At 43.8% G+C, this 16,395-nt stretch overlaps 1 long non-coding RNA gene across 2 annotated transcripts; it reads left to right on the top strand.

Annotated features, from left to right (window-relative positions):
* Positions 1-3,418: 3,418 nt before the first annotated feature.
* LOC107311164 lies at positions 3,419-7,544 on the top strand. Of its 2 annotated transcripts, XR_001553901.1 has the most exons (4): positions 3,419-3,494; positions 4,429-4,572; positions 5,153-5,234; positions 6,427-7,544. It is a non-coding gene; the product is annotated as an uncharacterized LOC107311164 (long non-coding RNA). The 2 variants fall into 2 exon arrangements; XR_004306509.1 differs by lacking the exon at positions 4,429-4,572.
* The last annotated feature ends 8,851 nt before the right edge of the window (positions 7,545-16,395 follow it).

Genomic DNA, 16,395 nt, shown 5'->3' on the forward strand with positions numbered 1-16,395 from the left:
AATAGCTGTATTGCAGTCTGTGAGGATTGTTTTCAAAGGGGAGATGAGGGAACAGCCAAACCACCTCACCTACTCACAAGGAAATCCCAGGGTTGCACCAGCAGAAAATAATTGGTTGCAAAATTGCCCTATGGTTCAAGTTGCTGCCTTGAGATATTCATCAGCCTTTTCCTTCCGTTTGCTTGTTTGGAAAGGGGACAATGCAACCACTTCTCACAACACCTCATTAACTCAGGCAAAACAGGTCCATTCACAGCAAAGTAATGTGAGAGCAAAGGCCAGCTCTGGAGCAGGCAGCAGCCAGGGTCTGCCTTTGGTGGGCAGTGGCTGAAGAGTGGGTGGTGAGGCAATTCAAACCATGGACAAAGCAAGAAAAGAAACCATTCCATATCCCAAAATTAAGGAGTTGCACATAGTTCATCTGCTCAGAAGGGTACATATGTTTAACCAGACTCATCTACATGCATCTTGCTCCTCTCATAAAATCATAGAATCATAGGTTGGAAACGTCCTCTAAGGTCATCCAGTCCAACCATCCACCTGTAACCAGTGTTTCCCCACAAAGCCATTTTCCTTAGCACTGCATTCCTTGAACACTCTTTAGGAGTTTTTCCTAATATTCTTTCAAAGCCATCTATTACACAGAGGGAACAACAAAATCCTGCTGTCACACACCTCTCACATTACTGCATGCTCACAACACAGAAGCAATGACACCCATGTTCTCCTTTGCCATAAGGCACAAGCTTCACCCAGCTTCCACAGGAACAGCAACCTTTAGAACTATTCAGATTCCTAGAGAGTTCAAAGTCCCACATGGGACTGTGTTCCCCCTGGGCTAGGCACTATAAAACCAAAGCAGTCTTTCTCGTAGTGTTTGTGGTCTTAGCAGGTGATGCTTGGGCTTGCTAGCAAAGCATGGGAATGCAGTTTGTCCATGGATAAACAACAGGGCACAGTGGGGGCTAAAATACCAGGGGTGTTTCCTTACTAGCTGCCCAGAACCACAGGCCAGACAGGAAGTATGCACACCCCAACAGCAAGGCTCTTCCCCTGCCCGTTCAGAAGCACCATGCTGGAAGAAATACCAGCAGGGCACAGGCAGAGTTGGTTGGCATGCACAAGTCCACGCTATTTCCAATATTTAAAATGGTTCACAGGCACAGGTGCCACTCCTCTATCCTTGGCTAGTTACTGATTAGCAGAGCCAGTCACACCACTGCAGGTAACTCACTGGCTGCAAAGGCCTTGTTCATCCCTTGGGGAGGAACATGTACCAGACCCACCTGACACAAGGGCCAATGCAGCTCTGGGTTGACCCGACTCTGTGGCGATAGTTTGAAGTAAGACATACTAGAAGATGTTGCAGCTTTCTGCTTTGATGTGTCTCCATCAAAGGGAGATGTATCATGCCTGATAAAGGCAGTTTTCCCAACCCTGCATTTCTCCATTTGTTTTCACTCTCCTTGGAGGCCGCTCCACCCACCCACTCCACCCTCTTTCTGCCCATCTTTCCATAACAAAGAGGAGCAGCACAGCAACACCAGCTTTCCCCTGGGCATGGACTGGCCTGAGGAGGAACCACAGCCTCCAGATTTCATTTCTTACAGTTTATCCCTGAGTAGCAGGCTGGGCACGGGCCATTTTGACATCTGCTGAGGAAACCATGCCACCAAAAAGGGCTGAAAAGCAGCAGCTGAGACAAGGAGGACTTGTCTCTTGGAACATATTCCCACCCACAGAGGGCCAGACACAGACAGACACAGTGCTGAGAACTCAGCTTCTTTTCTCTCACTCCTCTCTCCTTCCTTCCCCTTTCTCTGCATTAACTTCACCAGCAGCAGCAGGAAGCAGCACAAAGTAACCCAACCCCAAAACCGCAGACCAGTAACGTGTCATTAAGCCTCAAGACTCCTTGAGCTGAAGGGAACTCAGTTAACATTTCTGCTTCCAGAACTGTGGTAGAAATTACATACAAGGGCTGCTCCAAAAGTAATGCCTCCTGTTTTATTACATCTGCCCATGACTGCAAAGGTGCTAAGGCTGTCCCTCTGAGCAAGCCTCCAAGGTCATCTTCCAACTCTACCCACTGCAGAGGGCACCCACCTGGACACTCTATGGCCACATGCACCCCCTGACAGTGCTGTTTGGGAGACAGGTGAGTGGTGAATCGCAAGCGCAGTGGGGTGAGAAATCATGCCTGAAGACAGGGAACATTGTCTTTCCCTTCATATTCCTCCCCATAGTTCATATGCTGAAGGAGGTATGGTGCTCATGACCCGAACTAGCAGCAGTTCATCACTGCTTTGGAAACCACTATGTGGGTGTATAGTTTCCAGGCCCTGGTGTTTCCTGCACAAATGGAAAACAAGAAATACCAGATAAAGGAGGGAGGAGCAAGCAGAAAACTCCTAGATTAAGGCTGATGGAAAAAAACAAAACAAAACTTCCTTTAGGAATAGTGTTGCAAAAAACACTTGAAAGCTCCAAATAAGAGCCGAACCATTTTGTGCCGCTTATTGTTCACTAACAATTAATGCCTTTGAATAGTCGTTTTCACCCTGAGGTCGTAAAAGTAGTCTTCAGAGGAAAAGAGTGCCATTATCTCCATGTATGAGTAGGGAAGCCAAACTGGAAAGACTAAATGACTTGCTGCGGAGCCCCCTCTGCTCCCCTGAGTGCGCTGCCGAGCCTCACTGCCTGCAGCAGTGGAAAGCCCAGAGAAGAAAGGCCAGGAAGATCTCCAGATTTTACACATTTACAAGCATATTCAATATTTTTTATGGTTTTGTTTTTTTTTTTTTTTTTTTTTTTTGGTTGGTTGGTTTTTTTTCCAGTTCATTGACTTAAAGGGAAGCACAGACATAAACCCCTGCAAATCTAAGGGCTGGGTGTGACCATCAGTACAGAGCCATGCACCAGTTTGGGGCTCCCAGGCTCTTGACTGTTAAGTCAGTAAATCCAAACTCTTACAGCAGTTATGTGTATATATATATTTTTAATTATTTTCTTGAATGCACCTGGTGAAGCCAGGGTTTAACTCTTCAACACTGAGAGGATCTTCAGGCCAGAGCTGGGGTTTGCTGAGGCAGTACAGCACCAGGACCTACACACTACTGGTGAAGATCCATCATCAGTCATCTGTGACTTAAACCAATTCTTAAAGAAGTTCCACCTTCCAACAAAGAAATAAACTTTCTCCCATGGGATTTGTGACCACTCAATCACTCAAGACCTGTAAAGGAAAAAGCTGATCACAGCCCGAACCTCTGATTAACCATATGGGGCAAGCAATGAGTCAGCTGCAGGAGCACAGGTGAAGGTAACTCAGCTGTGCTCCTGGAAGGGGTGAAGCTTGACTCCACCTCTCCCAGATCCCATTTAAGGGCAGACCACCACTAAGGCAGCATGTTTTTCTGGAGATTGTTCCTTTGTGGAGTTCTTGTGATGAGCCTTGACATCGGTGAGCACCTATATTGAAGGCCTCAGAGTTGGTGAGTCCATCTTCTTAGTTACCCTCTGGCTATTTATTTCTGACTATATTTGTACTATTCCAACTGTACATTATACTTGTATTATTTCAACTGTACAATACCATACTTGTATTATTTCCACTGTACAAGACCTGTGCTAATACAGAGGGAGCCTGGAGTGAAATTCAATATGAAATAATCATAAACCATCTAATGTGTTATCCAAGCTGAAAAGTAATGCAAGGAAGGAAGCATAATTAAGTAATGCTGGATTTCTTTTTAAACTGCTTGGCTCTAAATGTGCAAAGTCTTACATATAATACTCATACATCTACATAGGTAACTAAGTATTTTTCATGTTATTTTGAATGCTGTGGGGCTGTGAAACAAAAGTGTCATTGGAATGGGTTATTGAAACAAGCTAATGGTCTCCTATAGCTACAGAAATTAAAAACATAACAGAAATGTATATTAATTTTCTTCTCCAAGATGGAAGTAAACATCCTGTGTTCATTTTGTCTCCAGAGGAAGAATCACTGAGCTGCATTTTGTGGTTTTCCAAATAACACTCATCAAAGAGAAAGGGTATTCAGAGGCACTGAATGAAGCTGAGTAGTGCTGGTTGGCCTCAGAGCTCTCTGAATATCCAGACCCCCAGGAGAATTAAATGATGGCTGATAAGGAAATCTTTGTGATGCTTGTGCTTGGATAAATTGAGAATAGTCTCCCTCCTCATTTACATTCTGTTTTCACCATTGTCTAATTAGACTCAATCCCATCATCATCAAGATTTGTCATCTTTGGATATATTTGTTATCTTTGGATATATATCTACATGGTTATCGTGTTAACTAAACTGTATGCATTTAAGATACTTTACATGGAAGAGAAATGGCATCAGGCAAGTGATGCTGAGTAGAAAGTAGAGCAACCAAAGATCTTTTTTTATCTCCAGACCTGGGCAGATGGAGCAACAGATTACAGGAATCACAAGTGCCAACCGAGTTGCATACTGTGCTGCAATAGAAATTCTGTGATCCTAGTGGGGAATTCCTGCTCCCCTGCACCCAGTGCCTTCCTGGCAGACAGATGTTTCCAGGTACTTTGAGGTGTTGTGATATTTACAAGTCTAGGCCGGCCAGGTTCTTCCCACAGAGTGAAGGCTGAAGCACTCTTTAGCCTTTGCAGTTTATGGGAGGCCCATTTGCCACACTGTCTCTGGTAGCAGCACGCTGGGTGTTCAGATTTTGTCACTTCTCGAGATGTGCCTCTCAATTTAGCAGACTTGGAAGATGAGCCACTGTTTTTTCTGACTAATACAATGTCAGGATAAGAACAAACCAGTTGCTTTTAAAATGTTCTCAGACCCATTTTAGAGAGCTATTGCCGCTGTTTAAGAGGCAAGAAAATGGGAGGGCATAGATATTAAGCAACGTGCTCAATGTTAGGCATTCTGCCAGAAGAAGAACAGGACCCGCTACTCATATTGAGGAGCATATTTCCTGCCCTCTCTATTCTGGTGTCAGCCAACCTTGGCAATATAGAACAATATTTTATCACTTACGATTTTGCTCTTTGGCTGTTGTTTTTTGGGTTTTTTTTTTTTTTCATGCTTCTATAATTATTTCCTTGAAGGGTTTGTTCTTAATTACAGTAAACGTTTTTCCATTTCTGTACAGATGGGAAATGCACTGGAATAGAACGGGATGGTTGAAGTTCATCATCTGCTCATCTCTTGATAGAGATCAATATAGATTAGAGGTAAGTCTGTTTATCCATATTCATTTTCAAAAACCAGAATGATATGCAACAGATTTATAATTAAGCAGAAGTGATGATGTTGTACAGATTAGTTAAATGGATTTGCTACCATCTATTTGAGAGGAAGCTATAAAAACAGAGCAGATGTTACAATTTTTTCCCCATGGCTGCCATTTGCATAAGAACTATACATCCTAAATAAGATCTGAGGCTAAAGTTTTCATATTTGTAGGTCTAGAAGTAGATATCTAAAACCATTCAGGGTATGCTGTTGAATTTAGAGTTTCTCATGTACCTCCTGCCCTGTCACCTGGATGTGTATTTCTGCCCTAACAAAAGCCAGCAGAGCCACACCACATCCAGGCTGATCTTACCAGTGAGCTGCAGCAGGAATCCTGCACGGCATCACCCTGCCAAATTAATGCGAGCCCTCAGCACACACAGCCTCCCTGACTATACAGGGAGAAGTCAGCGAGGCAAAGCTTGGCACCTCTGCATGTCTGAAGCCTGCAAGTCATGAGCTTTGCTTTCATAACCTCGTTCTGCCCAAACTGAGGGATTGGGACTCCCATGGACTTTGTGGGAGAGTTTGGATGAAAGCAGGATTTGGCCTAAGGCACATAAAAACCAGACTGCATAAGGCGACACCAATTTTGAATTGCAAAGACATTGACAAAAAATTCCTTGCTGGGGGCTGGCCAGCATCTCATCCCTCTCACTTGATGAGGACATCAGAGCACTCTGGCCCCACAGTTCTTCTCTCCCAGCTGACAGAAGTGCAGGAGAAACCCGTCCTATCTGAGCACAAAGGGCGCTTTGCCATCATCTTTGGTGGAGTCAGGGTTTCATGATAATTTGGATTGCATTCACAATGTAGTCGCTGGGGTAATTCATGAGGCAGAGATACCAGGAGATAGCTCTCACATCATGGAAAAGAATGGGCTCGGGTTAAAATCAACATTACCCACCTGCTGCCATGGGGAGCTGTTTTCACCCATTATTAGCCACAGTGATTGAGTGTCTTGGGTGACTCACAGACCTTGTGTTGCCCATCAACAGCAAAAGCTGTGTGGGGTTAGATAAATGCCCTTAAAATGCCTTTTTTTTTTTTAACATATGAAGCTCGGAATAGCATTGATAGCTGCAATGTGAATCATCTTGATGCTCTGAAACTTTGCTTGTTGCTACCCAGGTTTTTAAACAAACAGCTCTTGAAAACTACAAGGCAGCCCCAGTCCAGAACAAGGAACGAGCACTGATGCTGATGGAGATATCTGTTTGATGCATTCAGTTTCTAGCAGCCTGGCCTTACGGTGAGCTCCACACCCAGCCCTGCCTTGGTGCAGCCAACAGGGACAGCATGCAACCAAGGAGAAACGTTCTGACGTGTGTGACAAATTACTATTTTTAGAGCTAAAGGGAGATAATTATTTCTCAGTTCTGGGGTCTCTTTAATTCCCAATTGGCTCTGTACAAAAACATCCTAGTTCTTGAGCTCTCTGTACTGCTTGCAGCACTTCTACTGATGCAAGCAGTTTTATAGAGGGAAGAAACTACTTGTAAGTAATGGTTTCAGCACAACCAGGGATTTTTGAAGAGATGTGGTTACTCACAGTATGCTGGGATGTTACAAAGGCCTAAATACACCATTAGCATCTCTAGCAGCTAAATGTCTTTTTTTTAAACCTGTCCTTTAGTCTCTGGGATTGATTAATGGGACATTCCTTGTTGTGAATAATTCAATGCCTTGGAACAGTAGTCCAATCACAGCTGATTATAAATGAGCACTCATTTTAACTGATGCAGATAACCATGCCAACACTACAGCAAATACGTTACCAAGCATTACATATGGATACTATAAGGTAAACAAGAAGCTGAGAATTCCATCATCTGACAGTGCATCACTATCAAGTAATTTCTAAATATTTCACCATTGTTTAGACTGCGTAGAATAGCTTGTTCCTGATAAAATGTTTTGTTAGGTATCATTAAAAACATAAAGGAGTCACATTCCCTTTGTTACCAGTTCAAACACTTGCTCAGGATATTGGAAATCAAAACTCCTTCCATGACTCCCATAACGGGCTACAGCTCCCTTCCAACAAGTAAAGACCAGGGGGAAGGAATAGCAAATGACTGACAAATTAATTCATGTTTTTGTACAGGATCTGCTCTTCTAACAGCAATATTCAATGCATGATAGTATTACAGCTTTACACAAACCAACTTCTACTAGTCAGTTCTAAGTTATGAAATCCTTTTATGAAGGGTCTTATTTGCCTCCAGAAATAAAAGCTTGATCTTTAATAGCTGTGGTCCAGCCTAAGCTAAAGCTTAAAGGTCTTCCTTTGTGGTCTAACATTAGCCTTTGTCAGCTTGAATATCTGAATGCACCATCAAATACTCCTGTTCTCTAGTGCAGGGAGCTTACATGGCCATATGTAAAGACCATGTAAAGAGCCTTTGACAGTAAATACAAAACAAGATATTTTTACAAAAGGGTTCTTACTGAATTTTGTTCTTATGTATCAGCTAGCTTTCATGTTACAGATTTTCTTGTGTCAATAACTTAAAGAGATTGGATGGATTATAGTTGGTATGTCTGAAATAGCAAGTGGTTGGATAATTGCAACGCTGGGCAGGATAGAGAAGAGGTTAAAGAGAACAGGCAATATGGGAAAAGCATGACAGAAGTGATAGACAAAACAGGACAGCAGGCTTATGAATGAAACATTTGGAGAGCTGAAAAGTCAGCTGACCCATGACCAATAAAAGACTACGCATAAAAGCGCATTATTAGTTTGCATAATACAGATGGGAAATAAATAATTTTGCTTCTCTAAAGATACCTTCTTGAGGATCTTCTTACCTGGACCCTAGCCACAGTACTTACAATGATATTAATAGATTTCTCTTAGCTCCTCAAGAATTTTGACCTCAGATGGCTGCAGTAGTAGGTAGGAGATGTGCCAGCCACCAAACCAGCCAGCTTGTGCCTCACCCGGTCATTACAAATTCTGCCATTCTCATTCTGCATTCATTCCATTCAACTGCCTCGCTGAGCGGTCATTATTCTAAGACAGGCATTCAACTCCAGGTGATTAATAACAGTTATTATGTACGCTTCAGAAGAGAAAAAAGAAATGAGATACAAGCTCCTGAACAGCACTCTCCATATCTGCTGACTGAAACAGATTTGTCCCAAACAAGCAGAAAAGCTTGCCATATCTCCTAACTGCTCACGGGAGACATTGCTATAGACATCTGGCAGATCTGAGTGTCCTGGGAAGAGGAAGAGAGGAATCCTTTTGGTTGGAGGTCACTGTGCCACATGGGACTGGTTCTGTAAAAAGAGAAGAGCGATTGGATAAATGCTGCAGGGAGGAAATTACTTCTGCTTCTAGAAATGAGGAAGAGTGAAAATGTTGTCCAGCACTGATAAAAGAACCTTGGGGAAGTACCAAGATGCTTGTGAACATGAGTTTGGGAGTACAAACAGATGAGCTAGCAGGGGAAGGGCACCATGGATGCCATCCAAAACAAGTCAGCTTGTCACTGAAGTGGTAAAACAAATACTGCAGTGTCCAAGCGCTGTAAGACAAAACAAGCATCAAAGCTTCACAGAAAGAGACAAGCATGCTCAAGGCAGAAGCTTCTTTAGTATGACAAGCATAACTGGACTACAAGGAATTGAAGGGATGCTGAATGCCAGGGATAGAGCCTTGTGTAAGGGAAACGGTTGATCACAGCCTGAACCTCTGATTAACCATCTGAGGCAAGTGATGAGTCAGCTGCAGGAGCACAGGTGAAGGTAATTCAGCTGTGCTCCTGGAAGGGGTGGAGTTTGACTCCACCTCTCCCAGATCCCATTTAAGGGCTGATCACCACTAAGGCAGCATCTCTTTCTGGAGATTGCTTCTTTGTGGAGTTCTTGTGGTGAGCCCTGACATCGGTGAGCACCTATCTTGAGGGCCTCAGAGTTGGTGAGTCCATCTTCTTAGTTACCCTCTGGCTATTTATTTCTGACTATATTTGTACTATTCCAACTGTACATTATGCTTGTATTATTTCAACTGTACAATCCATACTTGTATTATTTCCGCTGTACAAGGCCTGTTGCAGTGGTAGAGATGTACATTTCTGGATTCATACTAGTTCTGACTCCCTGAAGCTGTACTGCAGCCTCAGATGCCATGTTAGACTAGCAATTACTAGTGGGGAAGGGAAAAGCTTCAGTAAGCTGCTGGGAGCCTGTAACATTTCTCACTGAGCTAAAATGAAAAGTGTTGCAACTTCCCTGAGTAACTGTCAATAACAGGCTGGATACTTCACATGTAACCAGATGAGTGGCAAAGCAGAAGTGATTATTGGGAAAGGCCTTTCCCACCATGTCATTGGGGTCCAAGAACCTCAGAAGAAACAGGAGGCATTAATCTCAACAGTCACAAACCATTGGGATCATGAGTACTGGAAGTCTTTCCTGTTTTAAAATTGAACTTATATTGGAAATGTAAAATATGACCAAGTATTCTCATACATAGAGAAGCTGACATTCAGCAATAGATGTGAAATCATTCATAGCACAGAGCTTTCTCATGACAATACCACCTAAGACTTGTGTATATTATGATGTTTCTATTCAGGATTAATATACAACACAGAGCTCTTGCTTCTATAAAATCCTTTTCCTGAGTGTAAGTGTATTTTAAGCCATCCACAGGATGTTGCAGTGCATTTATGAAATTGAAAAGCAGGCCCTTGCAGACAGCAGCGCTGCGCTGGGGCTTCGGTTTGTGTCATCATTATTATGATGAGATTTAGAAGTGGAGCAGTTTCTTAAGAGATTACTGAGGTTCACAACCCAACCCCTCCATATGGGTGCTGTTTATAATTAGTTGCTAGCTTGAGGTCAGCTGAGAAGGCACAGAACAATTACACAGCAAAATAAACAGAAAGTGTAAGGCTGTTCTATAGCACAGCAGCCAAACAGATCCCAGCTGACACTGCTGCATTCCAGACTCAGGCTGAAATTCCAAGGCTGGAAGTACAATTTTAAAGGGTGCTACATGTAACTTGTTGCAAATTACTGTAAAAGACACACCTGTAACTTGTTTAGGAAGCTGTTTACTCAGAATGGCTCTGCTACAGCAACAGGCCACCTGGCACTGAGCTCTTAATGAGGTCCTAAAGGATTTTCAGATGAAAGTTTAGCATTTATGTATCACAGGGCAGAGTGTCTCAGTTTATGTGTGTTAATGCAGTCTTTTGCTATACCTTCCAGTCAACATTGCAGAACTGTGCTAATGCTTTTGTTTTTTAACAATATCATTCTGGACCACGTCTCCTGTGAAGAAAGGCTGAGGGAATTGGGCTTGTTCAGTCTGGAGATGAGAAGGCTCCAGAGAGAGCTTGTTGTGGTCTTCTGCTAACCGAAGGGAGCTGGCAAGCAGGAGGGAATATCACTTTTTACACAAGCAGATAGTGATAGGACAAGGAGGAATGGCTTTAAACTGAGAGAGAGAAAATTTAGGTGACATGTTAGGAGGAAATATTTTACTCAGAGGGTGTTGAGGAATTGGCTCAGCTGCCCAGAGAAGCTGTGTTGCCCCATCCCTGGAGGTGCCAAGGTTGAGATGGATGGGATGCTGGGCAGTCTGAGCTGGTGGGGAGCAGCCCTGCCCGTGGCAGGAGGTTGGAGCTGGATGGGCTTTGAGGTCCCCTTTGACCCAAACCACTCTGGAACTCTGGCTGTGACAGATACAGCATAGATAACTTGCTTTGCAGGTTAAAAATCCTCTTTTAATTTCCATCCCCGTACTGAGAAGTTAACAGTACCATGAAATTTTTGGCTAGCAAATAGATTCAGCCTCAAAAGGAAAAGGGCCTTTCTACTGTGAGACGTACTGCCAAGACCATGGCTGAGTTATGCATGAATTCCTGACAGGCAAAGGATAAAATGTATACAAACATTATCTTTGCTGATTCGGGTTTACAGCAAACAGTGTATCAGCAGCTGCAATACACTGCCTTTTTCCAGTAGGAGCTTCTATACTTACATTTGTGTACATATTTTCCCAGAGTCATTCATAAGTGTGTCTCAAAGGTTCTTGGGAGGTATGCGTTACATTATAAACAGAGTATTCATTATGATTCATATATATAAAATTATAGTCTATCAGCATTAGCTGGAGTTCCCCCCATTTCTGTCCACTGCAAACCTCTCTTAGCCAGATCTGCCTTACCCTTGGAGTTCACAGAAGCCCTTGCAAGCAGTTTGTTATCCTTGAAGTGTGCCTGGCTATGGCAAGCATGAGAGGGTCCCAAGAACGCGCTGAGGGAAGCAACACCCACAATTTCATATTTCAGCTGACATCCAGCTGAGTGCTCTCAGCAGCGTTGCTTTCATTTTTCAGTTGTGGTGGGGGAAGAACAATCTGCCAGGGCTCAGCCCACTCACAGCCTTCTCTCTGCCAAGCTTTTTCCATGGGGAATATGTGGGCAGCGGCCCCTGAGCTCCCCAGAGCTGCAGTTCAACCAGCCCTTACGTGCTCTGGGCTCAACAAGGGGCTGTGTGCAGGACAGAAATGCCACAGTCAACCTGTAGTGAATAGCAGTGATCGGTCCTATTTGGAGTGTATCTTTTTTTTTTCAAGCACAGCTTGTTTTCTGTTCAAAGCAAAGCCTGGCACCAAGGGTTGCCTGGTAATGCAGGTAGCCACGAGTGGATGTCCAGCAAGCTTTGACGTGTCACCTCTCTTTGAATTATCACCTTCCTCGAGTTCAAGCAGCCTGCTGGCATCACTTGCTGTCAGACCAGTGGTTTTCCTTTTATGGTTTAGGGCTTTTTCTAGCTAATTGTGAAGAAGGCCATTTTTAGAATGCCTGGTACACGCATGCATCACAGCAGCGAGCCATCGCCTCTGTCTCCTCATCATGGCACTGTTTGCTTCCATCCTTTTTGTAGTACAGTACATTCTATGTTGTGAATCATTTTCAAGCTAAAATAGAAAACACCGATGCTTCTGTATTGACTTCATAACAGAATCAAGAGCTGGCACCCTGTAATTAAGGCGCCAGGTTTAGTGGCATTGTAACAAATTACTGCACAGACAGGCTTGAGTGGCAGCTGCAGAGAGATTAAGAGACCCCTGAACAAATGTTCCCTAAAAAATAATCATTCAATTCCGGTCCTTAGGGAAGATTCAAAATAACACAGATCTGTAGTGCCAGGTTCAAGAAAGGGCTCAGATACTGTAATAGTAATGATGTTGTGTCTAATGGTAAAATGAAATGCTCTTGTGCACAATGCTAAAAGTTAGGTGACTATGAGCCCTGTGAAGTGAACGGAGGAATTAAGCGCCCCAAAATCAGTTCATGTTACTTCAACCTGCAGGAGGTAGGAAGGCAGGCACATTGTCCCGGCCCCATTTTGGCCACCTTGCTGCTCTGCCGACTGGTTCTGCTGAGCCGTTCCTCCTGGACACGAGCCACTCCAGGCCAGGAGCGCTGTCCTCATCAGCAGAGTGCCAAGTCTCATTTAGTAATCCCGCTGGATTACTTGGGTTCAATGCTACTCTAACATGGCTGCTCCGCTTCTCCCCAGCCCACAGCTTGCACCTGCCTCAGCTGTGGGCAGAGAAGGCCCAAGCCTCATGCAGAAGATGAAGACATCCATCCCCTTAGATGCCTGACTTGGGCCTTTCCTGAAGTGTTATACCGATTGGAGACTTCACTGCTTTCCAGCTGCCATGGCTGTCATTTAGCCCTGCTGGAAGAGGCTGTGTCAATACTTTCACTTCTGATTTAGCAAGTTCAGTCAGGTAAACTTAGACACCAGCTGCTTCATCTTATGTAAATTCTCCAGCAGTAGAATAACTCGAGCATTCTTCAGTGAAAATATATCTAAATAACTTTTTCTTTTCCTCCTTTATTTTTATTTTTTCCCCCAAAGTGAAAGTTCTATGACTAGAGAGTCATCCAGCACAGTACAGAATGCACACAGGTGAACCACAGCTGTATCACTGCTTGGCCTTTGTGTAGCTGGCAGTTGCATAAGGACATACACAACATTGTGAGGGAAGAACTAAAATGGAGCTGCCGTGGCCTTGGTTTTCATCTCTCACAGTAAATCAGGAACTGTATTACAGAAGCCAGAGGAGTCATGTGATAGAGTGCTGCTACCAGAGAGATTAGGATCTCCTAGATTAGGATCTAGCCTTAGTATGGCAAGAACTTGAAGGCATTTCAAGTTTTATACGATTGTAATTTAAGCAAGAAGGGCATTTTACACACTATTTCTGTGCCATATAGATGTGACATGCAGTCAATCCACCTGCTCCTGCTTTCAGGCGGATACACAGTCACACTCTGGCTCAGTTTGGAGCTGGATTCATCCTTGCCATACCTCCTTCTGAACATGGCAGATACTCTCAGTTCTTTCAAATCCACAGAAGGTAAGAAAATCATATTGCTTATTTTTATGGGACGTTTAACAGCAGCAACAACATGGATTGCTTTTCTGTAAGTGCACCTTAAGTGCCTTCAGGATTGAAAAGTCAAGAGGAGAATGCTGAGGGGTTTAGTATCCCTCTTAATGTACCTTGACCAAAGTCATGTAAACAGGAGCCCATGTGTGAGCTCCCTTCCAGCACAGCCCTTGAGTCCATTACAAAGACACTTCATGCAGTACAGCTCTGCATGAGCTATGCTTAGATTGATGCCCTCATGTACTACAGGGGCCACGGGCATTGGGATAAACGGTCATGAGGGTAACAGGATATCACACACCAGCTGAGATGAAGTGACTGTTGATTGTTAGGGTGTTAATAGCTGAGCTTATTATGTCTTTCTGCAGTAATCTAAGGAGTTGCTATCCCACAGTTGCGGTTATCACACTGAACTCAAAGTAGTTAGTGCCTCTACAGCTTCAGTGTGGAGCCCATTGGTTCTGTCTGCATTTATGTTTGCAGGCACACATTCTGCTCAGCTCCTTTTGCTGTGGACAGGGCAATGACCAAGGCAGGGCTACCACCACGTTAATACACAATGTTAATAACCTGGAAGAGAAGGTCCCCTTAAAAAGGGAGAATAGCTTCTCAGAGAAATTGAAATAGCTGATCAGAAATAGCACTACAGTGTGACACCACTGTAAGCTAACAAGAGTCTGGTCTGGAAGGACTCCAGGCTCCTCCCCAGAAGCATGTCAGGTCAGCAGTGAAGCTTTGCCTTTCAGCGTAATTGGCAAAGCAATGTGCCTCTGCCTGCGGAGGAAACAAGGTGCAGCCTTTTAGGACTCCTCACTATCAGATAAGTGCTGGCATTCTCGGTGCAAACATCCTACTTTCAGTAGGTACAGAAGAGAAGGCTGCGTTACAGCTGAATGAAGAAATACATCTCAGCACTAGGTGCATTTCCCCTGTGCTTCTGGAATCAAACATAGAACTGCATCAGGCCTTCCCTGAACAGTCCATGTTTGCTTAAGACTATTGTTCAGCAAGTTACCTCACTGCTTGCCTACACTTAGAAAATGCATCTCTTTGCAATTGAAGAAGACACAGAATCAGGTCTTTGATGTAGACGTTTCCAGTCTACTTCACTGAGCAATGGTCTTTTTTCCCCTGAAGCACTAATATGGCAGACAGACCAATCAAACAGAGGCAGTAAAGAAGGTAAGGACCATAAAACAAAGCCTGCGTGATTTATGCCTGTTTCATTGCTTTCCTAAGCAAGGATTACAGCAAAACCACCTGATACCTCATCCATAGCCAAATAGAACTGATCAGAGCCTTGACAATAAAAGCCATCCTTCAGCCTGGATTTCTACCTAAATCCTAACCCTGCTGCACAGCAACTTGGGCTATTCCACATGGGGCCTCCAGCCTTGATCCAACAGGTTTCTTCAGCTTCTATTCTTACTGGGTGAAGCGTTCTTAGGGAAGGGTAGAACACAAGCAAAAGCTGCCCAAAGGTTTTCTGTAGCCATCTATTCCAGAGCTCAGCAAAGAATCAGACAAGGATTCTGAAGGTCTCTTAAGAGGTTTCAGGGAAGCCACAGGCTGTAGGAATTCCTAAGTTTAGCCTACCAAAACTATATATAGCTTTTCTCCATCAGATGCCATGCAAACAGCTGTGCATCAACACCTCTCTTCTTAGGCTGCCTTTACTTCATCCTCTAGTCTTGCAGACCGCATCTTAAGGTATTCCACCTGGACTAGATCTTAGCAGCTTCATCAATTCTATCTCAGGACTCTCATGTTTAAGACCCCAAAATAAGCATTTTTCTATAGCTCAACCTTAGAAGGCAATGGGAACTTCTTTTCTAGGAAGCAGCCAGCGAGGAGGTGTCACTTTCCAATTTAAAACAGCCATTTGCATCATCCGTACTTCCTGGAAATCAGAAAACTGGGCTCCTCATCCCCATCTCAGTACAGTTCTCACTGCAGTCACAAACGTATGTGACGATTTCTTTACACAAACTCTCCACTCTCTCTCCTGCTTCCCTCTCTCAATCCCAAAGATGATTATCTTATTCTATCAAGCACAGGTTTATTATATCTACCCATATTATTTTGCCATTGATCCTTTTGGCTGCACAGGACAGATTTTGGCTCTGAATATCCCAGCATACTCTTGCAAACTGTCATCTTAACTACCTACTTTTCTCACGTGGTAAAGAATGAAGGGCTTCTCAAGATTCACCCAGCAGAAGTTCTCAGCTAGTTGGATTATTTAATACAAAATACCCACCTTCCTCATCCATCAGCTGCCCTCATTTCACTGGCTGCTGTACCTTAACAGATTGCAAGCTCACCTATTAATCATCCATTTAAGCATTCCTCCAGCAAAAATCCACAGCTCCAAGTGACCAGGAAAGTATTTTCAGAACTCACAGCTTTCTCAGTCTTGAAATACATAATATCTCCTTGCTTCCATCACCTTCTTTGCTAACTGTGGGCCTGTTCGATGCCTTCTGTTGCTACTAGGATGAGTTAGTGACACTACCATTTATCAGGTTACAGCAGCAATTGCCCATCCTTCCTTTAAGCAGCCAGCAGACTCTCCCAGCAAAGTCAGCACCCCACAGCAGCCCTTCAACAAAGCTGGAAGGCAGCACTATGACTCCAGAGCCATTTAGATTTCAATAGACATGGGAGTCACT

This window comes from Coturnix japonica, chromosome 3 (assembly GCF_001577835.2).
Source record: "Coturnix japonica isolate 7356 chromosome 3, Coturnix japonica 2.1, whole genome shotgun sequence".
Taxonomy (NCBI): domain Eukaryota; kingdom Metazoa; phylum Chordata; class Aves; order Galliformes; family Phasianidae; genus Coturnix; species Coturnix japonica.